Source organism: Sturnira hondurensis, unplaced genomic scaffold (assembly GCF_014824575.4).
Source record: "Sturnira hondurensis isolate 20B ecotype Veracruz unplaced genomic scaffold, ASM1482457v3 Scaffold0008196, whole genome shotgun sequence".
In the NCBI taxonomy this organism is placed as follows: Eukaryota; Metazoa; Chordata; class Mammalia; order Chiroptera; family Phyllostomidae; genus Sturnira; species Sturnira hondurensis.
This window is the reverse complement of record NW_028080827.1, coordinates 15,674,500-15,702,445: the sequence shown is the minus strand read 5'-3', so window position 1 is coordinate 15,702,445 and position 27,946 is coordinate 15,674,500. Positions and strand designations below refer to the sequence as shown.

Genomic DNA, 27,946 nt, shown 5'->3' with positions numbered 1-27,946 from the left:
AAACAGCACATTCTACAATAGTATGTCCAGGGATAAGTTCAGTTATGAAAAGCACTCTGGGACTTCCGCCAAGATGGAGGCATAGGTGAAACACTGTGCCTTCTCCCACAACGAAATTTGAATACCACAAAGGTTTGGTAAATAAAGACACAGCCAAAGAACAGAAAATTGAACTATTCGGAAGTCTGACAACAACAAACCGTTCAAACAGACCGGTAAGAGGGGTGGAGCCAGCAGCAGAGAGGGTGGGGCAGGAAGGATCCCCCAACCCAGGCGCATAGGCAGCCGGAGTAGCAGCGGGTAGTAGTGTGCCCCCAGTGAGGGTGAGGGGCAGGCTGGCCACGGTCACAGATTTGCGCACAGATAAACCAGCAGAGGAGTGAGCAGTGAGATGGACCACGCAGGCCCCAGTGGGCGAACCCAGTGAGTGCACAAAGCGGCAGGCTGACTGAGGTCGCACATTCGAGTGCAATGGGACAGATGGACGGCCCTGGCAGTGGGAGGCAGCAGAAGGGGCCCGCCATTGCTCTCCTCTGACCCCGCCCCCACGTACAGCATCACAACCCAGCAACTGAGTGGCCCGGCCCTGGTGAACACCTAGGGCTCCGCTCCTCATACAAAACAGGCACGAACAGTCCAAAATATGGCTCAAGAATAACTCAAAGCCCCAGAACCCATAATTCTAAGTGAAAAAGAAATAGCGAACCTCTCAGACAGACAGTTCAAAATAGTGGTGATCAGGATGCTCACAGAATTGGTTTATTATAGTCACAAATTAGAGGAACATATGAAGAATAAACTAATTGAAATGAAGGGAAATGCACAGGAAACCAATAGCGATGGAAAGGAAACTGGGACTCAAATCAAGGGAGTGGACCAGAAGGAAGGAAGAAATGACCAAACAGAAAAATGTGAAGTAACGAGAATTCAAAAAAATGAGGAGAGGCTTAGGAACCTCCAGGACATCTTTAAACGTTCCAACATACGGATTATAGGGGTACCAGAGGGGAAAAGAAACAGCCACGAGTGGAAAACTTATTTGAACAAATAATAAAGGAGAACTTCCCCAGTCTGGCAAAGGAAATACACTTCCAGGAAATCCAGGAAGCTCAGAGAGTCCCAAAGAAGTTGGACCCAAGAAGGAACACACCAAGGCACATCATAATGACATTAGCCAAGACTAAAATGAAGGAGAGAATCCTAGAAGCAGCAAGAGATAAGGGGACAGTCACCTACAAAGGAGTACCCATCTGCGGATTTCTCAAAAGAGACCTTACAGGCAAGAAAGGGCTGGAAAGAAGTATTCCAAGTTATGAAATCTAAAGACCTACATCCAAGATTGCTTTGTCCAGCAAAGCTTTCATTTAGAATGGAAGGACAGATAAAGTGCTTCTCAGATAAGATCAAATTCAAGGAGTTCATCATCACCAAGCCCTTATTATATCAAATGTTAAAGGGACTTATACACGAAAAAGAAGATAAAAAATATGAACAGTGAAAGGACAGCAAACTCACAGTTATTAACAACCACACCTAAAACAAAAGCAAACCAAGAGGACAGCTAGATCAGGAGTGGAACCATAGAAATGAAGAACACATGGAGGGTTAGCAACAGGAGAGTGGGAGGAGGAGAAGGGGGGAGAAGGTACAGAAAATAGCATAGACAGTAGGTAGAAAATAGATAGGGGGGAGGGCAAGAATAGTAGGGGAAATATAGAATCTAAAGAACTTGAGACATGTGGTCATAAACTAAAGGGGGGCATGGTGGGGGCGTGCAGGGTTGAGGGGAATGAAGGGGGGAATAGAACAACTGTAATGGTATAATCAATAAAATATATTTTAAAAAAAGAAGAAAAGCAATCTTGGAAGCTGTTCTTGTGTTGCTCTAAAACATTTACTAAGCAGACAGCAGAGTTAGGACTGCAGCACATGTCTGGGAACCCCGACCAAGGAGAGGATGCTAATTAGCAGGATGTTAATCAGGACTCCCAGCCACTGGAGGAGCCAGCAGTGGGGGCGCCAGTGGCAATGCCTGCCATCAACAAGCAGAGTCATCCAAAGAAGTCGGCTAATGGAGCGTGGCAGGAAGACAAAAGAGCATAACGAACTACATTTTTAATGGAGGGAAGTGAGCAAGGAACAACTTATCTGTACTGACATCATTACCTTTAAATGTCTGACACAGAATGACAAATAGCTATGCAGATCTGCTTTGAATTTTATAGATTCAATAGCTTTGCTAAACAGCAGTGAAAACTAAAAATTCCCAGAAAGCCAAAAACAATGTTTTTCATTTAAAATCGGTTTTTAAATATTTTTCTTATAAGCCTGAAGGGAAAATGGAGATAAGTTCAGAACAGTACAATTTTTCTGCGATCTGGACCATACTACAAGTCATTAAGTAAAATGCAAAACAAACCATTCATCATACACCCCCAGCCTCCTACTCACTCATGTGCTCGTTCACACACACACGGTCTCTCTCCTCCCAGGCTGGGATGCGACCCCTTAAAGCATCATGTTTACTGCCCTGAAGCATGGCTGTCTCAAATTCTTCCTTGCGCATCCCTGCAAGATCTTACCCAGCATGGCCAGACCTTCTGAAAGGCTCAGAACATGATTGATTGATTACTTTGTTCATTCATTAAATTTTATTCAGACTTGGACAGCCCCAAATCCCTTAAAGCAATTCTCCTTCCATCTGGTTTATGTCAAAATAAAAGCTCCTGCTAGCATAGATTCATGTCTTTAGACACTTTCAGAAATGTCAAGATTTCAGGTAGTCTCTCATATTCCTGTATTTTCAAAACAAATGTTTAAATGTTTCTGTTGTTTTTCAATATAGCTTCTCCCAAAAAAGGAAATGAAATAAATATCCTTGGGGTAGAAGCAACCCAACTGAAGCGTATAAATCAGACAGTAAACCCAAGGTTTGTTGATGGAGGGAAAACCACCAGGTAAGTCTGTCAAATTTCATTTGAGTTTCCCAGAAAACAGGCATGTAAAACAAACAAAAGCTGAAACCATGAAGGGAGGAACTCTACAGGACTAAACCACTATGCTCCCATCAGTGCAGACCAGGGGTGTCCAACCTTCTGGTGTCTCTAGGCCACACTGGAAGAAGAATTGTCTTGGGCCACACATTAAATACATTGGAACACGTAATCACACACAAAAAATCTCTTAATGTTTTAAGTAAATTTACGATTTTGTGTTGGGCCGCATTCACAGCCATCCTGGGTGACATGTGGCCCACAGGCCGTGAACTTCACAGAACCTTCAGAAGCAGCCACGGTCAGGCAGGTGTTTTGGAATGGGGGCAGGGTTGCCCCTTCCTCACATGATTTTACTATCTTAATAATTCAACCTAGCATTGCCTCTACCCTCCACCCACCCTGCTCCTCATACACATCCCCACATCCCAGGGAGAGGTAAACGGTAAGGCTAGTTTTCCATTCCGTACAGACCCACAGCACAGAAATTCACCTGGCATGCTCCCTTCAGATCTGAAAACATGGGAGAGGCCTGCATCTGACGTGCTTCCCGTCCAGTGTGCCCAGGCCCGTCAGCCAGACCAGACCACCTCCCGCCCACTGCAGGTGCTCAAAGAACGACCCCACATCACGACGCTCAGAGGACCCCAGGGCAGTGCAGGTCACCGCTCTGCCACACCCGTTGTCCATCCCGTCCTACGGCCCTCAGCACTCTTTCCCTCGACCACTGCACCCCAGCCTTGAGCTCCTTGCACTTGGTTTTGGGTTGGTCTCCCTGGAGACAGCTCTCCACATCCCCACACTGCAGACAGACACTGATTTGCGACATATCTCTTCACCACAGGATGCCTACGAGGTGGAAAGGGAAGACTGGGAATACTTTGAGTAGACACCTTGAACACTGTCAGTTTTCATTTTTACACTGACTGCAAGGTGGCTCACAGCTGAATTTAACGTCTCATGAATGAACCATTTTTATTTGAGTTTCCCAACAGAACCATCCTTTGTCTTCTGTTTGACCTCTGACCTCAATTAGAGCATGCTAGCTGTCACGGCATTTTCTGGAAATAGCTGATATATAACTAGAATACATTTATTTCCCGTTTCAGATGAATAATACAGTTTTAGAGGCAGAAGAGCCCTTAGTTGTCCTATGCCCCAATATTTCCCAAACGCTGGTCTTCAGGTCAGCTCTGGCTAGCTCTACGCTAACAGTCACTGGTCAGAAGAGAAACAAGAAAGAGGTGGGAAAATAAAGAGCGTTTTCATAACACTAAATACATACAACCTAAAAACAAATTTATTACATTCTACTCCTTCAGTATTACTTCTTCTCTAATGAAATGATATTTGTAGTAATAGCTGTTTCTGAAAATAAACATTCGATTATGGAAAATTTTAAACATGAAATAGAATAGTATGCAAATAGGCAGTAAACCTTCATGCACCCATCCAGCGTTGACAATTATCAACTACATCTACAAACAGCCCCCAAATATAGTAAAAATTGGTCCTGAATGTTTTTCCTGTTCTATAAAATCAGTAAGTGTGGGAACAACTACGTTGGACCAGCCTATACATTTTACACTAAGAACATGGAGACTAGCAATGATGAACTAATCTGTCCCCAGTCGTACAGCTGGTCAAGTACAGAGCTGGTACATCTGGTGTGCCAGGTGCAAGGCTTTGAGAGCAGAAGCCGCTCTCTCCTCTCCCGCAGGCCTCAGTCGAGGCACGCCCAAGACGCACAGGACAGGAGCTGGCTTTCCCCCGGCCCAGGTTATCTCACCCACCCTGCTTGAGATCACACAGCCACAACCAGGACAAGCAAAGGGGAAAGCACACCACCAATAACCAAAGTCTGCTGATCTCATGCGACGGCTGCTGGGAAGCATCCCGGGAGAGCTCCACAAACTGCCGTGCAGTTTCAGCGCAGAGACTATCAAAAGTTTCTACAGTAATTCCTTATCCAGCACTGAAAAGTTATAAAGCAAAAGTTTAAAAGTGAATGATTGAGAAGTCCTACAATAAAGTAAAAAACCAGTTACTGACTGCCCCCCCCATAAACCCCGACCATCACCCCACCAACTACCAGGATGAGTATCAAATTGAAATGGAAGTAATAAGACCAAGCAAGTACCCCTCTGCCTCACAGAGCCATGGTAACAATCAGACAAGGCAATGTAAGTGGCAATGTTTTAACACCATAAAACCTCACCATGCAGCGGGTGGCCAGCTGACAAAACTGAAACATCTTTTTTAAAGGACTCACCTCAATTCTCTGTTTATGGAGAGTCCACTTCCCTGAAGATATCCTGAAGCATCTGAGTAGCCTTCAGCAGCAACAACTAAAATAACAATAAAAACCATCAGAATCAAGTAATGTTAAAGACATCAGTTTTTGAAAAAAAAACACAAAAAAACAAAAACACTCAATCTATACATTTGGTCACTTCCCCTTCACTAAGCATGAAAGGAAATAACTCAGGAAACAATGAATTTCCGCTGCAACACATGGGCTGGGAATTTTCTTTACCATCAGGGAATTGAGGTCCCAAGGCACTTATTTCGAAGACCAAAATTATGATACTGTTGGCAAAGAGGCAAAACACATAATTTTCTTCCCTGTGGTAGAAACGCCTAATGGCTTTGAATTGAAACGAACACCAGATATGTACATCCCCCTCCCTGTCCCCACCAAGGCTTAAAACAAAAATCACTGGCACTGCAATTTAGTCTACACGAGGTCTTCATGTCCCGTTCACTTTTCTCCTACTTAGCTCCTTTCACCCATCTGTGAAGTGGTTCTTTCTTGCTTCAACTGTTCCCACTTCATTCCCAGTTCTCGGAGGCACTGAACTGACTATTTAACACCTTACTCTATGGAAACCCAATGTGAAGCAGAGAGGCACCACAATCAATCCCAGAAATCAACAAAGCGAGCCAGCCCCAGCTAACAAATAGAAGTCTGAGTGAGGATATACATATGAATCAGTGAAACATGACACACAACCAGATACAGAGGCAAAGATCCCCATGAAGCATATTAACCGCAAGGAATCAGATCTGGGTAGGTAGGTACGTCAGACTAGTTCATAAGTGATATTATTGGCTTGCTATTTAGGAGGAAAAAAATCTGGGTCTCTCTTTCTACTTATGACAGATACAAACTCAAAACAGAATCAAGTAAATACTAGAAGAATATACAGATGAATAGTTTTATAACATAGGGATAGAAAAGGCCTTTCTTTTTAAACATAACGTTATGATATCATAATCTGACTATAAAGGACTGAGACATTTGGCTGTTTATATTTTAAAAAACCTCAAATATATGAATGGCAAAAACAAATCAAAAATAAAAACCAAAACCAAAATACTGATATTTTGGTCAAAAGATAAAATAAGAAACTAGGTAAAACATTTACATGAGAAACTTGCAAAAGGTTGCTATCATGCAAAAGTGCTTTAAAAATCAACCCACTACCAATAACCAATGAAAGAAAAGTATTTTGAGTACTTTTTTGCTGTAGGGGAATGAATACTCCCCTCAAAATGGACAAAGCAACTTTCCGTAAGAAAGTAGACTCAACTATACTAAAAATGGAAAAATACAACTTTAGAACATTGAGATCTTCTTTATCACCTGTCAAACTGACATATTTATAAGTAGACATATCTCATCATGTAACCACTTAATCAATCATGCCAGTGTGTAAGATGGCATACTCTTTGATCCAGAAATCCTTTTTCTTTTTTTAAAAAAATATTTTATTTATTTATTTTCAGAGAGAAGGGAAGGGAAGGAGAGAGGGAGAGAAATATCAGTGTGTGGTTGCCTCTCATGTGTCCTCTGCTGGGAACTGCCCTGCAACCCAGGCATGTGCCCTGACTGGGAATCGAACCGCAAACCTTTGCTTCACAGGCCTGCGCTCAATCCAGCAAGCTACACCAGCCAGGGCCAGAAATCCTTATTCTTAAAAAGCTATTCAAAGTAAATTACTGTGTAAGCAGAAAGATGCTTATACACAGTATTGTTTATAATTATGAGGAAAAAAGTAAATGCCCGAAAGGTCCACAAACAGGAGACATAAATAAACTACACAGACACTGAAAATCATGGAGGTCTAAATTGTCATGAAACAGCATCCAGAATATCCTTCTGAGTGAATGAAACAGGCAAACGACCATCAACATTTCATTTGTGTGTGTACATGTGTGTGTGAGTACATGTAAACACACATGTGTCTTTCCGGATGTACTAAGAAATACCTAGAGGGGTGTTGATCAAAATAGTGATGATTACACTGATTATCAGAATTTCGGAAGTTTTACTGTTTATACTGTTAGAATTTCATATGGTGAACACATACTATTTTTCCAAAGACTACGATTGAGCCATTTTTTAATCTCATGCTCAAGTGTAAATTGACAAACTACATGGATTTCTACTTTCCTCCTCTGTCAGCTTTTCTCTCACGTTAGTAAGGCTTGTGTCACACCGGCAGTTCTGGTGAACACTGACTAGAGAGTTCCCACCCTCATCTCCGGGTCCTGCCACCCCTCGGGGCCACTTCATCATTACCTTCGGGTTCCTGAGACACACCAGTACCCTTACTAAGTTTTCTTTCTACTTATGCTAACTCCAGTGAACTGGTTACTTGTGGCCAAAGGAGCACCGCTGTATAGCGCTGCTTTCCATCTTCCACCTTCTCCGTCACTCCCTCCCATTTGAAAACAGAACAACATACCCTGCAATCATGGTAATCAAGATTTACAGGGTCACGTACTGCTTGTGACCTACAGCTGAAGCAGCCAAAGCAAGAAACTCAGAGCTAATAGCGTAACCAAGGCAAAAACCTGCTTTAAGCATCAGGTCAATTTCTTCCTGATTAATAAGGGAACTGATGAAAAGAGTATTTGAATAGACTTTAAAAAGGGGACATACTTGTCCAGATGGGCCATTTCTATGGTTAAAATATTCTTAATCACTCTGCAGATTTATTTTCATTTGGTTATATTTAACAAGAAAAGCTTTATTTTTCTATCTTGACTATAACACATAAAAATGTATTCCCATATTGGGCCCATTATATTCAATTTATTTCCAGCAAACATATTTATTCTTCTCATTGCCCAGATTTTTAAAGGTTCAGAAGTTGCATGTAACGCATGAATCCTCATAATACCATAATTATAAACCTGGTTTAAAAGCCATAATCCCTTATAGATGTACAAATCCCTCTATAGGTGTGTTAATGTCAAGTGCAAATCTAGTTAATCCCCCTTCATCTCCTGGAGGCTTCCTCTCCCCCTCAACATTTTCCTCAGTGGTAGCCAATGGACAAGAACCACTACCCAGTTTCCGGGAGGAGCAATCATGAGACGTAACTAAGAATCTCTGTCTCCAGAGCATAACTCAGACAAACCCACCGGCCACCTGGTGCCCAGCACCAGCCTCTGTCCTGACCACTCCTCAGTACCAGGGAATCTTTCTAAATGGATGTATGGGAAGCCAGGTAAGTCCATGTTTGAGGCTGAGATGCATTAGGATTTATGAGATGTAATGCTGCATTTAGGGGAAGTAATAACACAGTGGTTCCGAGTAAAGTGATTGGTCGTCCCTCTCTGTACCTCAGTTTCCTCCTCTGTAACAGTCCCCAGCAAAAGGGATGTGGTGAGGATTGAAGGAGATAATGTACCTAAAGCAATGAGCAATGCTCAGTGGTCAAACATGGTCTCGCTGGAGCTCAGGCTCAGGGAAAGTGGTGATGGAACAGCCTATTGTCTGTTGCCTACAGAACCCTGGGGCAGAATATGACTATGTAAAACAGTTAACTAGTTAAAATGCTTATTTTAAATATGGATAAGACCCTTCCAATGCAATAGAAACTTCTTCTAAAGGTGCCAGGAATTTGTTATTTAAAGGAATCTTACCTAAAGTTAATATAGTCTTCTCCAGATCACAGAAGAAATCACGTGGCAGATCCCACACTGTACCTTTTCTGGAGCATTTTGAGAGGTACAGGTAAATGTGACCAAAAAGCACCAAAAGCTACTGGCTAAAATGCCTGTCACCAACAGCAGGACATCTGGGCAGGACTTCACTACTTCTGCATCCCAGGCCACCTCCTACTTGCTTGGGAAGCTCAAACACACTTCTCAGGGTCCCAGGTCACTTGCTATCAGAACAGATGTGGTAATACTTAGCTATTTCAGACGCGGACATGAAGTGAGAGACTACAGGTGAAGTTCTTCACACAGTGCCTGGAGCACAGTAAGTACCCAGTAAACAGTACATCTGCTATCAACTATCACCTTCACAGTACTAAAGAAACAAAACACATATCAAATTTCTTCAAAAGGCAGAGAGGAGCAACATCACATTCAAGCTTTGCCCTAAAACCACCTGCACAAGCATAAAAATCAGAAGATGGGCTTTTGTGGGCATCCTGTCAAGGAATTTTGCTGCCCAGGTTAACAAAAGTGTTTTATAAAGGCCAAGTAAAATGGGAAAAATCAACTAAATTCAGCTACAGATAAGCTGAGTATACCATGCTTAGTTTGGAGTTATCATTAACATTTGACATATTTATTACCAATTACTCAAAGTCATAAAATCGTAGAAGGAAAGGAAGAAACCAGCCAGTTCTTCAGTAGCCCTAAAACGGAGATGGAAAGAACCAAAAAGAAAAGAGGAAATTTTAAAAACAAGATTCTCCCAACTTTCTCCAACTTCTACCATGTGCCAAGGGTTTGTCCTATTTATTCTCTCTAAAATGTTGAGGACTTTTTCATTGAAAGTACAGTTGAATGATTGGGCCAGCTCTGCTAGGTCAGAAGATACCGGATTCCAAGAAGAAATGTCCAATTCTCTTTTCACAGCTTCCCTTTCCTGATTTCCTCACCAGAGGCTGGGTGCTAGGGACTGGGGTCAGAGGAAGCTCAACCAAGCACAAGTCTGAAGCATCAATGTCCCAGCCTTTGGAGATGAGAAAAATACGCAACCTTTCCCTTTGCAGGACAAAGAGAAATTCTCCAGAAAGCCCTCTGTAGTCCCACAAAACAGCAGCCCAGCAAACCAGGAAATAGGAGGTGATACCTGCCCAGAAGACTCTGGGCATAAACCTGGGAAGTGCCGATTCAGACAAAATCAGAGCGTTTCTCGAATGCAGAACATTAGACATTTAAGTAAGATAATGTAGATGATGAATAAATGGTTCCAGCATTACTTGTACAGACTCCTTCACTCTTGCGGGCTAGTCTTGTGACCAGTGTCCCACACAACACTTTGAAAAAAATGTTATCATTAGTTCTTTTATGCAAGTGACTATTGAAGACTCATTTTCCCTGCTAAACTCACAATTACATAACTAAGCACAACACCCCTAAGATATCAGTTAATGGTACAAACAATATTAGTGCAAAGTAGCGTGAAACACTGGTTACTAGACGGTCAACAAAAGTGCTATAGTCACATCACTTTACTGCACTTAGTCTTTATATTTTTTTCACAACTGGAAAAACAGATTTGCCATTAATTCCTCATTGTTCTATACGTCAGTTTCCCTCCTCTCAAAAATTTAAACACACATGCCCTGGCTGGTGTAGCTCAGTGGATTGAGTACAGGCCAATGAACTAAAGGGTAACCAGTTTGATTCCCAGTCAGGGCACATGCGTGGGTTGTGGGCCAGGTCCCCACTAGGGGGTGTGTGAGAGACAACTACACACTGAGGTTTCTCTCCCTTTTGCTTTCTCCTTCCCTTCCTCTCTCTCTAAAAATAAATAAAAATCTAAAAACAATTAAACACCATATTAAAATTCAATTAGTAATGTGGGTAACTAGAATGCAAGCTTCATGAGAACAGCAGGCTCTACTTAGTACAGGACTATACCTCCAGCCCTTCAGCAGTGGGTACAAGAATCCGCCACAAACATTTGATTATATGAATAGAGGAATCAATAAATAAGCTTATGTAAGTATACTATTAATTCATTTTACTGACCAAAATACATATTTTACTCTTTTATATTTTAAGTTGACTTTGAAATGTTCACTCTAAAGCAATTCACATTTTTTTTCTCAAAAAGTTTTTCCACTCCCACCATAATCTCCCATCCTTTACAACTCCCCCTGCTCCCCATTTACACACACGAAGGTATTTTTTTCTTATGACTTTTGGGTCAGAAGGAAATTCGTGCCTCTAGACCAAGCACCACATTCAGTATATTATTACAGCCAATTATTTTCAATAAAAGCCAAATTAACTAACATTCAAATGACTAGGAATTTCAATTAATCAGAGCTATGCAGAAATTCTCCTTTGGGAGAAGGAAGAAGAAACACATTTATCTTCTAGAAAGAAACTATACACAAATAAGCTTTTATCGCCAATTTGTTGGAAAAAGCAACTGAGCATGGACTGTAGATATCAAGGAATAATCTCTACCATTAATTTCAATATTGTGAACATAATGTTTAAATAACCCTGAGATGTTGCCACAACTGCAAAGGAACAAATAAAAAAATATTTTTGCTAAATTCAATTCATTGTAACAAAATCTGACAATATATTTCATAAAAAATTTTAACAGTTGTATTTTTTTAAGGTAAGGGGATGAGAAGAGCAAAGAAATACTGCTCTAATTTTACTTTGGACATTCAGAAAAGTCAATGCAATAGATCCTTCCCCACCCCCATGTCTCCTGCAAAACAGGTAGTAGCCAGGGTGTTCCTATTTGCAGTCCCCAACTTTTGGTTTGGCTTATTTCCATCTGTTGCAGCGTCCCTGCCCAGTCCCAGCTGTTTGCCAGAGTGAACAGACTAGGACAGTCCTCTGCGTCGTATCCTCAATAGGACATAAGGAATCACAGGGCCTGCTACCTCACCTCCCACCTGACCTGCCCTGGCAGCCCAGGCCCCAGCACCGCTGAGTCAGCACTTCTCCTTGAGCCCTGCACCCTCTGAGCTGCTTCCCCGACAGTAGTGGCCTTTGGTCTCCAGTCCTCCGTGCCTAAAATACCCACCAACATCCCTGTTCATCTGGCTGCCCAGCAAGCTCCACCTACTCTAGGGAAACTTCAATGGCCAGGTTTTTCTATCTGCACTTTCCGCATTATGTTGAAACAATCTGTTTAAGTGTCTACATTCCCCGCTAGACTGTGAGTTCCTAGAGGGCAAAAACTGTGGTTTCCCCCACAGTTCTAGTCTCAGCTCAGATCACAGTTCCTAACACACATTAAGTGCTGAACAAATGAATGAAGAATTAACAAATATATCTTGTTCATCTAATAACTCCAAGACACAGGGGTGGGAGCAGGAGGCTTCCAGAATCTAGGGTACAGCTACAGGGTCAGAACTGGGTTGTGTGTTGTGCGTATGTGCATATACACACACTGAAGAGAAGGTGCTACCTCATTCTATGGTCATCTTCCCTAGAATTTGAAGGTCAAGGCCCCAGCTGAAGTCCCCCTTTCCTCGCCTGGTCCCAGCAATTGACCAATTATTCATCCTTCAGCCACAAACCTGTGCCTTTGAATAAGCTTCTCTCCTGTTTGGTTTGTTGTCAATAGGGAAGCATACCAATGCTTATTTGTGCCTTCTTTCCCCTCCCAAAAAGTAGACAAAGGCTTTATGAGGTATAACGATTAGACAATTCGACAAAAAAACTCCTCTCTATAAGCTATTCCCTCATACCTAAATCCTAAAGCACATGGCTCTATTATTCTCACTCACTCGGTCCAATTTAGACCCCGTGACAGAGCACAGAGTCACCCAAAGTACTGACAGTAGAACCGGAGGCACACAAGTAGGCAAGTGTTTTCATCACCTATGTGAGTACTTCTCTCAGGAAGGTCAGGTGGGAAGCTGCAATGAAGAGAGCAAGAATGTATATCCATACACTAGAATATTATTCTACTGTAAAGAGAAATGAGCTGTCAATCCATGAAAAGGCATGAAGAACTGGAGGGCACATTATTACGAAGTGAAGGAAGCTAATATGGGAAGACTACATAGCATGGGATTCCAAACATATGGCCTGCAAAAGGCAAAACTACGGAGATGGCCAGTGGTTGCCAGAGGCTAAGGAAGGAGAGATAAATAGGATAAGCACCGAGGATTTTCAGGACAGTGCAACCATTCTGTATAATGCTATTATGGTGTGTACGTGTCCCTCTACATTTGTCCGACCCCACAGAATGTATGACACCAAGAATGAACTCTAATGTAGACTGTGGACCTTGGGTGATAAGGATGCCTCAGTGCAGGTTCAAGAGCTGTAACAAATGTACCACTTCAGTGTGAGATGTGGACAGTGGTGGGGCTGTGCGTGTTTGGAGAATGGGTATATGGGAACTGTTCGTGCTTTCTGCTCAATTTAATTGTGAATCTAAAGTGGCTCTAAAAATAAAATCGAAATAAAATAAAAATAAATAAAAATAAAATCTACTAAAATATAAATAAATAAATAAGTTTTTTTTTTTAAGCACACAAGCAAAAAGAGAAGTGTAAGACACAGCTCAGGAGGTGCCTTCCATGCACCAAAGCCACAGAAGTTCTCACAGGGCCCTATTCACTGCAGGGCAGAGCCTGGGGAGAAGCTGAGAGTGAGAGAAGGTGAGCTCGGCTCTGGGAAGCAGCGATGAGGGTCTGGGGTCCTCCCGACTAGCTGGTCATCACTTGCATCTATCAGAGTTGTCAGGTTGAAGAAAGGCTGCCCATGCACAGCTCCAACCTGGCAGAACAACCCCAAGAAGTTATATATTCTCCACTTTTATTCTTGCTGCCACCTCAACCTTGAATTTGAGGACTACTCCTCCATACTAACACCTGGAGAAGTGCTTTTATAGTAAAACAAACTATCCAGCTGAAGGACATGAGAAGAGAATATGACTTCCTCCAGGCATTTCCTGACCAATGGAAAACGCATCAGCTGTACGAGAACATCCCAGAACTGCAGCCAGGACAGGGAGTGGGCATCCTGCTTAGGAGACATGCTAACCTCCTCTGAATATGCATAGTGGCTCCTTCCTCCAGCCCTCAAAGCCTGGTTGCTTGAGTGCTGTGAGCCAACACATGACCACATAAAAACAATAGGAAGAGAGAATGAAGGAGCACCATGAAATTTTATCAGCCTCTGGGCAACCTAAAATAGCATCACCAGGAACACAGGGTCATTTGGCAAGATGGTCTGGCTAATCAAGAACAAATTAGCTAGTCGGTGTACATAATGTGGAAATCAGGGACTCATTCTTTATAACTAAGAACCTGTCATCACTTGACTCTGATTAGCAGCTCTTGTATCCCTCGAAGTTCATCTTTCCAAAGTGATTCTGCCGCCCTACTATCTCTTACCACGTGCCATCTGGTCTTCATAAATTGCTACCTGATATGTTTCCCAAAAGACTTAACCCCGCGTCTCCTTCCTCTTCCAGCCAATGGTATTGGTACATTGGTACATTTGGTTTCATTCAAAACCAAATCCTCCCACCTCCAACAGTCTTTTTGTCACTGAAACGTCCTCCTCCTCTCGGAACATCTCGAAAGTGAACTCTCCCTAGCCATATGTCTCCTTTCTGTCATTGATCTGTCATTCCAAGTGCCCCCTTTTCCAAGCCCCTTCCCCTGTGGTTCCCCCTTCTCTTATCATTCTCTGAATGTTCATGGGTCTTGCAGATTTCTCTGCAGAATTTGGCGATTCATTATATCATGTATTCCTTCTAATACTGGTTCCACAGGCTCTGTGGCAATGACAGCTGAGGTATACTCAAGTGCCCCGCACAGAGGCTACTGCTGGGTCACCCATGGCCACTAGCATCGTGGTTCCCTTATATCCCTGCTGAGTGAACACAGGCAGTGAGTGTGCTCTGAGCCTCACTTCACTCCAGAAAAGGCTGGGCAACCTCCCTAACAGGCCTCAGGCCTGGAGTGAAAACTGTCTGCAACAGGTACCGACTTTTTTCTCTCCTCGGTTTGTTAGCTTTTGGCTCTCTAACTACAATAAAATCTCTGTGAGAGCAAGATAGGATTTACCTTTCCTGTATTCCTTCCGGGTATTTTCACAATATGAAAAATCCAAGAGATGGTTTTAAAATAATGTTTTCTAAGTAATGGCCAAGTTGTCTTCAGGGATAGGGTTTCACAACTTTTCTTTACAACTTCATGCACCATATAAATACGTAAAACGTTCTATTAAAAACCTCCACTATGTGCAAAATACAGAGAATATTATAATGAGCCTTAAAGTACTCATTCCAGATTCAACAATTACCAACTAATAACCAGTCTTATTTCACCCAGACCTCCCTCTTACTTCTTCCCCAGCCCCCTTGATATTATTTTGAAGCAAATACCAGATACGATATCATTTCAATATAAACATTTTGTAAAGCTGGTATTTTTATCAGGAAATGTATAATCCAGCTGTTTTTACTGAGTAAAAATAAAGATCTATGCCTGTCAAGGAAAGTTACAGCCATCTCCATCTCCTCGCTCCCTGTTGCACACAGCAGGACACAAGTGGCCCAGGCCGAACTCCGCGGGCCTGACTTACGATTGCTGGCAGCACGAAGCCAGAGCCAGAGCTCGAGCCGGTGGGGTGACTGCAGGTGGGACACTGCCCGCCCACCCCTGGACCTCTGCTTCCAAGCAGGAAACCAGAGCCTGAGGGTCTGGGTGCTCCCGGCTGGTCTGCGTGGGCACAAAGAGGACCTTCTGCTTCCTCCTTATATATTTGTGTGTCATTCCCAGCACCACCAGCTTCGCGACCCAGAGTGGCTTCACCTCTACTTGCTCTTTGTTCAAACACAATGAATAAATGTGTATTCAAATAGCAAAGTCTTCTCCAGGAACAGGTCTCCTCCATAGTAGTCTCATATTAAAAAGGGAAAAAAATCACTGCACCTATGCAGCTGGCCAAAGGTGGTGGGGGAGGGCATGACTTCTCAGAGGTCTGCGCTGTCCTCGAGTAGGTCACTGTGAAATCGTTTACAGTTACTTTGGAGCAAATCCCAATCCAATATAAAACGACCTGGGTCATTGTTCAAACTATCTACCTCACCGTGACTTTGATTCTCTATGCCAATACTTCCCGATATTAGAGCTACTAGCCGTGTATGACCAGTGGGCACTTGGAATGCAGCTAATCTGAATTGAGATGGACAACGAGTGTAAAGTCTGGACAATGAGTGTAAAGTCCACAGATTTCAAGACTTAGTACCAAAAAAAAGGTAAAATACCTCATTACTAACTTTTAAATTTTGAAATGTTAACATTTTGGAGGTCCTAGGTTAAAATATATTTAAGTGAACTTCACCTTTTTAAAATGTAGCTACTAGAGAACTTAAAACTGTGTGTCCTGCATTGCAGTTCTAGTACAAGGCTCCTCCTGGGCCTGACTCCTTTCCACGGCAGCAGAAATGTGTCTCACGTCAACCCGCCAGAGCTGGAGCCACTGGAGCACAACCCTGACGCTAAAGTCACTTGGCCTTCTTTTTTGAGCTACTTCGTAAACTCCCCTAATGGTTCCTGGCAATCCCATTAAGATTTAAATATTTAATTTCTGTGTTCCAGTAAGACAATCGCAGCTACCTGGAGCATAAAACGTCACACAATCACCAGATAGACTTCTTCAGACTGAGAGTCAAAACACGTAATCACTGTGCTATTTAAAAAGCAATTCCCAATGCATATTTTTAATCTCACAATCAGAATATGATAACATTTCTTCTGTCTGTTACAACCTTAGGTGTTAGAATTTCACTCTGTGCAGCTGAGAAAATATTCAAACCCACATTTCTGCTACAAGACAAAGGAGGGCTGGGCATTTTCCATAAACCAGGAGGGGAGCCATTCACCTGCCTTCTGTTGGCTTCCAGTGGATGAAGTAATGAATACCTGATAAACTGAGGGTTAAACAACAGCAAACAAACATTAGACCTGACCTTGGAAGGGTAGTGGACTTCAGGGTATTCCCCGGCTGTGCTTTCCTAGTGGTCAGCAGGAATCGGAATAAGAGGGAATAATCTGGTTTAAAAAACAAAACCACTCCATGAAAAGTGATGGAGTAAAACTCCCCATTACCTAGCCCGGTGCCGCCCAGGGGGTGCTCTGCCTGCACTCGGGTCACGACTGGTCTGCAATAACACCAGCACAGAAACTGCCAGTAGCATCGGGAAATCTTTATAGCAATTTAACAAAGTTATTTATGTTGACTGAATTAAATAAAAACATTCTTACATTTTGTATGTCTTCTTTTTCAGACATTTCGTTTTTATTGAATTGCACTACAGCCATGTTAGCCCAAAACATTAGAAACCAAATAACCAGTCTTTCCTCCCAGAAACACTACTCTGGACCAAATCACCAAAATCCTCAATTTTCTGGTGATCTCACTCCAGATTTGTCGACCTTGGGGGCAGAGGGAGAAAGGGAGCTGCATCTCTACATTTTCAGAAACAAACCAACCCCGTGGGAAGGGGGTGGAGCAACTATTTCCACAACATAGCCAGGGTCCGGGGCTACAGCACCACAGGACTTTCACCTGTACAACTATGGTGCCATATTTCTTCTGGCACAAAACCCCATGGGTTACAACCGACATGGGTGATATGACACAGTGTTGATGGGTCCTGGTGTCAGAAATATTCAAATGTTATTAAAATTCATATGTGCAATGATTACATGTCAACTAAGCAAAAATGTCACATGTTAATCATACACACACACACACACACACAAATTAAATAATGGTGTTTTTTAAAAGCCTTCCATCAAGTTTAGGTTAAAAGCTAAAAATTTCTAGGTGAGTGCGGCATGCACTAGCAAGCACCAACCATGAACAATGTGTTTGGAGGGACAGAAAAATGAAGAGGCCTGAAGAATCCAGTGCTAAGATGGGAAGACAGATAGTACCCGAAATATGAAGGAACGGAGAGCTGAGCAGTTTAAGGGTCAAATGACTCACATGACAGTCACTTCAGTCATACCCAGCCTCAAACCTCCTTTCTTAATGTCAGCCAATGGATGGGCTCCTAAGAGGGCTATGACCTTTCTAGTGCCCTCGATCAAAGGTTAAGCATCTAGGGTCATGTCATAGCCAGGCAGCTGCATTCCCACCCAGCTTTCAGCAGGAATCAGCTGGTTCTAAGCCCAGGAAACTACTTCCCCTCTCAGCTGGCTGGTTTTGTTGTAACAGGACTTGGGAATCAAGCAAGTTGTAGACTAAAGGGAAGGAGAAACAGTGATCTTGGGAAGAAGGGGGATTCCTGGAGAAAGGAGGGCTTGGGGGAGATTTTCCACCTACGTGCTCTTCTCCCAGACTGACCATCTGTAGAGGAGGGAAAGCTGAGCAGGTGGCACCTCCGTTTTCCATGTGAGATGGGAGGGGAGTTCTCTATGAAAGTGGGTGCTGAGGATGGGGTGGAATAAGGGGACTGAACATGAGGTGACAGACTGTATGCTTCCCAGAGGAACTTGAGCATGTGTGCAGCAGAGGCCCCTAAAACAATGTCACAGGGGAAGAGGACCAAGCCAGGGTGGTGGGCGGCCAGTCCCTAAATGGTGACACCCAAAGGAGGCCACATGGCTTTCATTCTCGAGGGTCTAGGAGAAGGGCGTTGGGGAGCTTGGGGCCCTCGGAGGAGGCTGGATGGAGAACAAAGTGAAAGCTGAGAAGCCCAGCAGAGTCGGGGCACAGGAGAGTTTCGGCAGGGAGGTTTCAGTGAGGTCAAAGAGCAGGTAAGGGGGTGCCACAGAGAATGTCGAGAGGGTCACGATTTCTGGGGAAATCACACCTCGCTCAGGGTGTGTTGTGTAAACTGGAAGGCAGAGCCTGAACAGAGAGGCAGAGGTCAGTTTGGGGGCTATGTTGTTAACGGGTTCGTCAGCAGGGGTGCTGCGGCTGCCAACTGTGAACAAAGCCTGGGTGGGGCGTGCAAAGCCCTGCTCAGTGCATCAGCTCCTCTGTGAAGCCAGGCACTGGCCAGGAGAGGCAGGGAGGGGCGTGGCAGGAGGATGTGATGGACATGCGGGGAGGGCAATTGCAGGGTGATAGTGCCGACTTGGGGGTCTACATATGCCTCCTGCATATCCCTGGGAGTATGGGAGCAGGAGCAGCTCCACAGGGAGTGTGGCCAGGGCAACAGAGACCAAGAAAGGGCAGGGGCCATGAAAGGATTCCGGAGTGAAGGTGTTGGGAAGCAGTATTCTGGGCTCAGTGTTGCCACTTGTAGAATTTTTAGCCACTAGGTACTACAATTCCATGTACTTTCAGACCTCTGGCTGGTAATGCACGTGCTGGGATAGAAAAGTTCGGCACAGAGTCGGTTAAAAAGGCATCATTTACGGGAGGATGAATAAAAGGCTGATAGCAGCCCACCTGAAGCAGGAGCTGACAGGTAATCCAAGGCACCTGCCAGCTGAGTACTTCCCTTGAGAAAACAACTGAGTTCCCTATCAAGCCAGAGAACCTGGAAGGAAGAATATAACTTACAGAGCCAGAAGAAAAGTAGGTGCCTACTGCATTCCTATCAGGTGTCAGGTACTAGGTGCTCCACACATCAACACGTTAGACACAAGGAGAATGAAAGATGGTCTCCAGTGTCTGTCCTGCCCCTGGGCATCGGGAAAAAACAAAGAGGAGTTTGCAGAGCACTCAGAGACCTCAGGTACACGTCAACCAAACACAATGGGTACTTAGTATTAAGGCTCTTTTAGGTGTAATACCAGTTCATTTGTTTATAGGGATGATAATAATTACGTTTTCAAAAGAGCCCCGGTCATTTAGAGTTGCATACTGAAAAATACACAGATGAAATGTGACGTGGAAGATTTATTTCAAAATGATCAAGTGGAGAAGGAGGGGTTCTTGCTGAAACAAAACGGGTCACATGTTAATAAGCACCGAAGCTGCGTGATGGGTACATGGTGCTCACAACTGTTCCACTTCCGCAGATGTTTGCGATTTCCAATTCACAACCGAAAAGAAAAATGGGAGGCAGCATGAAGGTAACATACAATGTTTTTATCCTAATTGGGTCCAAACAATGACATGACTACAATAAAAACTGTGAAACTGTGTTTAAATGATGAAAATGCTTAAGGCTTTAAAAGGCAGATTGACAGGTCCATGGAGACAAAGTCTTTCAAGTTTTCAAAAGAAGCAAGACAATGAGCTGGCTGTAGGTCTGTGCAGTCATGGTTCAGAAAGTCCAGGAACTATACCTTCCCAAACGGCGAGTCACCCTGACATCAGAAGTCAGCACCTTCCCTCTGATGACATGAAGGAAGTTGGGTTGATTCACAGGTGTGATGGGCAAGAGACTCCTGTCATGCTTTGCTGCCCACTTGAGGGAGCAAGTAACAGAAAGGTTCCAGGTGTCAGGCTCATCTCCCGAGCACCCTCAGTGTGACTGGCATCCCCCTTGTAAAGGCCTGAGAAGAATGGCAATAAGCCAGGGAAGGAAAATAGCTAATACCTGCTCTGAAAGTTCACAGTCAATAATGGTGATCTGATAATCACCAACCTCCCTCAGTTCTGTGAGACCACAGCTGTGTCAAAAGGTGAATCCCAAAGAGTCAAGGTTAAAACACCCAACCACCACTCCTACACATATACACCCGCCACCCCACCAAACTCAGAAGGGCTTACGCCCTTCCACTTTGGGGAGGATTTTCTTAAGCCAGTGGTCCTCAGCCATGGGTGATTTTGTCCACCAGGGGACATTTGGTCTTATTTGGAGACATTTTTGGTTGTCACAACTGGCATCTGATGGTTGGAGGCCAAGGGTGCCATCCAACATACTCTGATGTACAGGACAGGCCCACAACAAACAATTATCTGGCCCGAATGTCAATAGGCTAAAGTCCGATCTAGACGCTCATCCTTAAGCAAGTAAATTAGGTGCTAAGGGTGCACTCAGACTTGTTCGGAGGGGGACAGGGAGAAAAGGGCAACGGGGAGAGAGAGGGAGAAATGACATCGTCTTTTAAAAGTCTTGTTTATATATTTCTACCAATATATTTTAATCAGATGTGGTGCTCAGTGCCACACCCTCTGATGTAGCTCCTATATTGTCCACTGACACTATAGGGACCAGACACCTGAAAATTTATAACTGCCAGAATCAGTATTTGCTTTTTTCCAACGGCCATGTTTACACAGGGTCATTCTGCTGTTGGTGAACTGGAAACCAACTGGCTGTTGACACACTGGGAATAGAGCCAAGAAATAGTCTGGCGCCTTTGTCCAGGGGTGGTGAAGGGGGATTGCGGTCCAAGAAGACCAATCTCTGAAAACCATGTAAGCTTCCGCAGGGACCCACTTTGCAACCCCTTTGCAAACAGCTGTCCTCCTGCTAACATTTTCAGCAGCACTGCCCAGTCTGGAGAAGAGGATGGAGGAGAGCAGTGGTGTAAGGAAAAGCACACAGGAGGGTGTAGTAGGAAGAAGGAAGAGAGAGAGAACCACCACCTTAAACTATTTCAACAGTGCTTTGACCTCAAGAAGGCAGAAAGGAAAACAAACTCAGAAGTAATCATTGCTTCACTGACTATAGTTTTAAAGCCCGTTATTAACCCTGAAATATAACCCACAACTGACCTCCACAATGATGGATAATAGCTTCTTATTTGAATTCTGCTGGTTACGGTCACACTCGTGGAGTGTTTACACGATACTGGTAACTGAAATTCAGCGGCGGTCTCACGTTTCTCTCCTGCGCCACTGAGCTTCTGTTTCTCCCAGCCATTCTCCTTCACCAGAAAAATTCAACGGCAGCTATAATTACCTACCACCACGTTCACCTGCTGACATAAGAGGCAAAGATATCTGACTGTAGGATCTACCAACCTCCCATGTGAACTCCAAATGCCATCCTTTCAAGAATGTCTGGACAACAAAGTATGGCTGACGTGGGACACCAAATGTTTGCACCAATGGCCTGCCGCTGCTGAGACCTTTCTCAACCTCCCATCTCCTAGAAAGGATCTGAGGCATTAAATGCAGAAGATCAGGCCAGAGATGCTTGGTCCAAGTGCCAATCACTTTAGGGTACAAAGGGCCGTGTTACGGCAGACCCCTTGGTCCTCCCATTAGGAATTGAATAGTCCCCCCCGCCCCCGCCCCGAAAGCCATGCCCACATCTTAAACCCATACACGTGACCTGATTTGGAAAAAGGATCATTGCATATTTTCATGTGAATATTGAGGCTATTGAGATGAGATCATTGTAGGTATTATGGTTGGCCCCTAAATTCAGAGAGAAATATCCTTTTAAGAGACAGAAGAGAAGACCACATGAATATAGAGGTATACATTTGGAGTAAAGTAACCACGTGCAAGGAATGCCTGGAGCCAATGGAAGTCAGAAGTCAGGAATGAGTCCCCTAGAGCCTTCGGAGGGAGCACGGCTCTGTCAATACCCTGATTTTGGATGACAGAATAAATTTGTTAAAAATGAAGGGTAGCAAAATTTACTACTCTGTTAAAATGATTCTTTTGAGCTGCAGAGAAGTGAAAACAGCAAATGCAAGAAGAGGCTTTCTCTGAGCTTCCCTTATCTGCCTAAAGATAAATTCTCCGAAAGGACTCAGTTGTACACATCTCCTCCCCAGGAGTTTTATCAGCCACAGAGCACTGGGGGTCACTACCATACCCAGGCAAACTTTTTCATAAACTATGACGTTTCCCTCATCTCTTCTTCCCTAAAAATTGCTCTCCCCTTCCCTTTTCCCTACTAAATGATATTTAAGCCTGAATTCTAAAGCTACTTCTTAGGGTACTCATTTTTTTTCTGGGCTATCTCCCATGTATACATGAGATACACGTGTGAATAACCTTCTGTTTTTCTCTTACTAATATTTTATTACAGAGATTCTGAGGTAATAACTCAAAAGGGTAGAGGGGAAAATTGTTTTTCCTCCCCTACATAAGCCACCCAGTTTGTGTAAATTGTTAAGGCAGCCAGAGCAAACGTGGTCTGCACATGGTCTAACACTGGGCCTGTCCAGCCTCAGCCTCTCTGAACAGCCAGGTCAGGGGTCACCTGGCTGTCCTCCAGGTACTCCACCCTGTAGCACCTGAAGAGGATGGAAGCATGAGACTGGGAAATGTGTCTCTAGCCCTGAAAGAACAGGCCAAGGATGTTTTCCAAAAGACGAGCTCTGGGCATGGTCAGAAAGTGCTTCTGTCTACCACGGGGCAGAGTGCCACCCCAAAAACAACCCTTCCCAAACGGTCTTGGAGAAAACACAACTCGGCACCTAATGGACCCTCTGATAAGTGACTGTCATCATCAGCCCACCTTGCTGACATTTACTCAGCACTTCCCACCAGCCACACTGTGCGCTTTCAACAACATTAAGAGGTTTCATTTCATCAACTCTCTGCCTTTTCTTTAAATTACTGCCTCTTATATACACATGACTAAAAATATCCTGCTGTGTTATACCCAAAATGAGATTACCACCGTTTGTATCCTTGGGAAAATAAAACAGAGAGCTGCAGTAGTTTGCCTCAGGTCAAGTGGCCAGTAGGATAAGCCAGAACCACGACTCGGAGCTGAGTCCAGAACCCATGTCTTCAACATGTCTTCATCATGCCCACACTCTGCTCTGCCTCACCTGGGACAATTAGGTCTGTTGGCTTCTCTCCAGCCTGCCCAGGCCCACTGCGGGAAGGGCCCCGTTCCTTGCCCATGCCTCAGTCACTGCCCAGCCCCCTTCCTCACTTTGTGGAGCTTGCAATAATTTGGTACACAAAGATGCTCATACCCTGGATCAGGGGTTCAGAGGACTCAGTTCAATAGGGGACAGTAACATTTACACAAACAGTTACATCTAAGAACTATACGAAACAAGAGAAAAGGGAACTCTGGGGGCCATACACCAAATGCCTCATCCACAGTTAACAGTCCCCCGCATCTGCACCTCGAGATGAAGCAAGCTCCTGCCATTCTTTCTCAAATGCCACTGCCCTAGGTGAGGCATTTTTATATTTTTATGGCTAACCACTCTGACTCCAACCTCCTCCTGCTCAGACCCACCCTCCCCTGCCATTCCAGGAGTCTGTAGGTCAAACGTCTGGAAACCTTTTCAGTCAGTGCTATTGTTTAGGGAAGTATTTTGACAATGTGTCTCAAATCTGTTTAAATGCGAACCAACACTAACCATAATGATGGGTCTATCATCAAGAAATAATCTTAGATGCAGAAATGCTTTCATATAGAAGGATGATACATACTCATTATTCTAACAAGAACTTGGAACCAACTCATGATGCAAAAGAAGGGACTGATTAAGTTCACTGTTTCATTCTCCTGGCTATTAGAAGACCAGAAAAATGCTATTTATGACAACTTGAAGAACTACTTACTATAATAAATGGGGAAAAAACAGGAAAAAATTGTACTTCTGGCATGATTATGTCAACTCAAGAAATAAACTGGGAAAACCCTAGACAGTGAAGGAATCGGTGCTACACTAACCTCCTCCCAGGACCAATCTGGAATTACAACTAAATTGTAGAGAAACCATCCTGAATAGCCAACTGAACATTACTAGCTGGAGAGAAGCCTTATAAGCATGGACAGACAGAAGAAACCACCTCATCACCACGTGACTAGTACGCAGTGCAGAGGAGATGTGAGAGGGACTGGCTGGGCTCACACAGGTGGCAGCTGAAATGCCAGAGAGATATTCCAGTGGCTGGGGAGTTGCCCCTGAGCAGTGTGGGTGGGGTGTAAACCCTAAGCTGGGCTCCCCAGCCTGCTCCATCAGAACCAGGAAAGCAACCCAAACAACATCCAGCTGTGAAAAGCAGTGGGGGGTTTCTGTCTGCATGGGGGAGACAGCTAGAACTGCAAAGAGCCTCTTAAAGGGCCAACACACAAAATTTCATTAGCAACCACTTACCCTGGGCTCTGGCAGAGGGAGGGCAGAGTGGACTAGAGATGCATGAGAAGAGTCTGGGGCCAGTGGCTCTGGGAAGAGAACTGAAGGAACAGCTGCCAGGACCCCTGAGCTCAGTCATTCTCCATTCTGTAGAGGCCGTCTTCCTCAGGTAGAACACTCCCCTCCAAGTAGCCTCAGCCTGAGGGGAAGCAACAGCCACACCCACAGGAATTACTCTGCCCCACCCTATGGTGCTTAAGTCACTGCTGGTTACCGCTTGAGGCTATACCTCTGCTAAATTTAACAATTAAGTAGGAAAATACAAAGAAGAAGCCAAAATGGGAAGACAAAGAAATAGACCCCAAATGAAAGAACAAAAGAATTTTCCAGAAGAACTTGATGAAATAGAGGCAAGCAACCTACCAGATAGAGTTTAGAGAAATGATTATAAGGATACTCAATGCATAAAATACAACATAGAAACCATACAAAAGGACCAGTCAAAAATAAATAATGCAATATCTGAAATACATAATACACTAAAAGGAATAAACAATACGTTAATTGATGCAGAGGATCAAATCAGTGACTTTAAAGACAAGAGAGAAAAAACACCCAAGCAGAGCAGCAAAAAGGACAAAGAATTTTTACAAATGAGGAGAGCTTAAGAAAACTTTGTGACAACATGAAGTATAACAATATCTATATCATGGAAACACCAGAAAGAGAAGAGAGTGAGCAAGGGATGGAGAACCCAGTTGAAGAAAAAACGACTGAAAATCTCCCTAATTTGGTGAAGGAAAAAGACACACAAGTCCAGAGGGCTCAGAGTCCCAAACAAGTTGGACCCAAACAGGCCTATTGAGATATATCACAATTAAAATGGCAAGGCTTAAAGACAAGGAGAGAATCCTAAAAACCCTAAAAGAAAAGCAGGTTGCTACCTATAAGGGAGCACCAATTAGGCTGTTACCTGATTTACCAACAGAAACATTTCAGGCCAGAAGAGAGTGGTGTGAATTACTCAAAGTAATGAAAAGGAAGGACCTACAACCAAGGCTACCTTACCCAGCAAGGCTATCATTTTTTTTTTAAAGATTTTATTTGTTTATTTTAGACAGAGAGGAAGGGAGGAAGAAACAAGAGAGAGAGAAACATCAATGTGTGGTTGCTTCTCATATGCCCCCCCTCTTGGGGGCCTGGTCCACAACCCAAGCAGGTGCTCTGACTGGGAATTGAACTGGTGACCCTTTGGTTTACAGGCCTGTGCTAATCATTTACAATTGAAAAAGAAATAAGGAGATTCATAGACAAGAAAAAGCTAAAGGAGTTTATTAACATTAAACCAGCACAGCAACAAATGTTATAGGGCCTGCTTTAAGAAGAAAAAAGGGGGGGGGGAGTAAGAAAATAGTCTAACAATAAAATGACATTACCTACCTATCTTATCAATAATCACCTTGAATATAAATTGATTAAAAGCTCCAACCAAAAGACAAAATAGAATAGCTGAATGGAAAAGAAAACAAGACCTATACATAGGTTGCCTCCAAGAGAACCACCTCGGATTGAAAAATACACACTAAAAGTAAAGGATTGGAAAAAGATATTTCATACAAATGGAAAGGAAAAAAAGGTGGGGAAGCAATACTTACATCCAACAAAATAAGACTTTAAAACCAAAGCTATAGTAAGAGACAAAGAAGGACACTACATAATGATAAAAGGGAGCAATCCAACAAGAGGATATAATCCTAGTAAACATTTATGCACCCAGTATAGGAGCACCTAAATATGTGAAGTAAATCTTGATGGACATAAAGGGAAAGCTGACAGAAATACAGTCATAGTCAGGGATTTTAACACCTCATTGACTTCAATGGATGGATCTGCCAGAGAGAAAATCAACAAGGGGACAGTGGCCTTAAACCACACACTCGATCAAATGGATCTAATTGATATCTTCAGAGCATTTCACCCCAAAGCTGCAGACAATACATACTTTTCAAGTGCACAGGGAACATTTTCTAGGATAGACCACATGTTAGGACACAAAACAAGTCTCACATAATTTAAGAAGACTGAAATATCAAGCATCTTCTCTGACCACAATGCTATGAAACTAGAAATCAATCACAAGAAGAACACTGAAAAACATAAAGACATGGAAGCTAAATAACATGTTATTAATCAATGGGTCAACAATGAGATCAAGAAATAAATCAAAAGATACCTTGAAACAAACGAAAATGAGAACACAACAATCCAAAATTTGTGGGTCATAGGGAAATTCACAGCATTACAGGCCTATCTAAAAAAATAAGAAAAAGTTCAAATAAACAATCTAATTTCACATTTAAAGGAACTGGGAAAAGAACAAACAAAGCCCAAGGTGAACAGAAGAAAGGAAACAAGAAAGATCAGAGCAGAAATAAACAAAATAGAGTATTAAAAAACATACAAAAGATCAATGAAACTAAGAGCTGGTTATTTGAAAAGAAAAGCAAGATTGACAAACCTTTAACCAGACTTGCAAAGAAAAAAAAAAAGAGAAAGGACCCAAATTTATAATAAAATCAGAAGCAAAAGAGAAGAAATAACAACTGACACAAAGAAACATAAAGAATTGTAAGAAAATACTATAAACAATTCTACGCTAACAAACTGGACAACCTGCATGAGATGGATAAATTTCTGGGAATACACCATCTTCCCAAACTAAATCAGGAAGAATCAGGGAATCTGAATAGACAGATTACATCTAACAAAACTGAAGCAGTAATAAAAAAAAAATCCCAACAAACAAAAGCCCTCGACCAGAGGGCTACACAAGTGAGTTTTACCAAACATTCCAAGAAGAACTAAGGTGTCTCCTTCTCAAACTACTCCAAAATATTCAAGAGAAAGAAAGGCTCCCAAGCTCATTTTATGAGGCCAGCAGTATCCTAATTCCAAAGCCAGATAAAGGCACTCCAAAAAAAGAAAATCATAGGCCAATATCTCTGATGAACATAGGCACTGAAATCCTCAACAAAATATTAGCAAACTGAATACAGCAAT

The 27,946-nt window shown here is 43.2% G+C and overlaps 1 protein-coding gene across 3 annotated transcripts in view; it reads right to left on the bottom strand.

Moving 5' to 3' along the window:
• TLN2 (talin 2) overlaps positions 1-27,946 on the bottom strand; it is a 412,810-nt gene that overhangs the window by 237,354 nt on the left and 147,510 nt on the right. For 2 of the 3 annotated variants that reach the window (XM_037054035.1, XM_037054036.1), the window contains exon 3: positions 5,266-5,341. The gene's annotated coding sequence lies outside the window, so the exon portion shown is untranslated. Of the gene's footprint in view, positions 1-5,265; positions 5,342-21,191; positions 21,204-27,946 lie in introns of those variants that run through there. The other variant, XM_037054037.1, reaches the window with a different exon arrangement.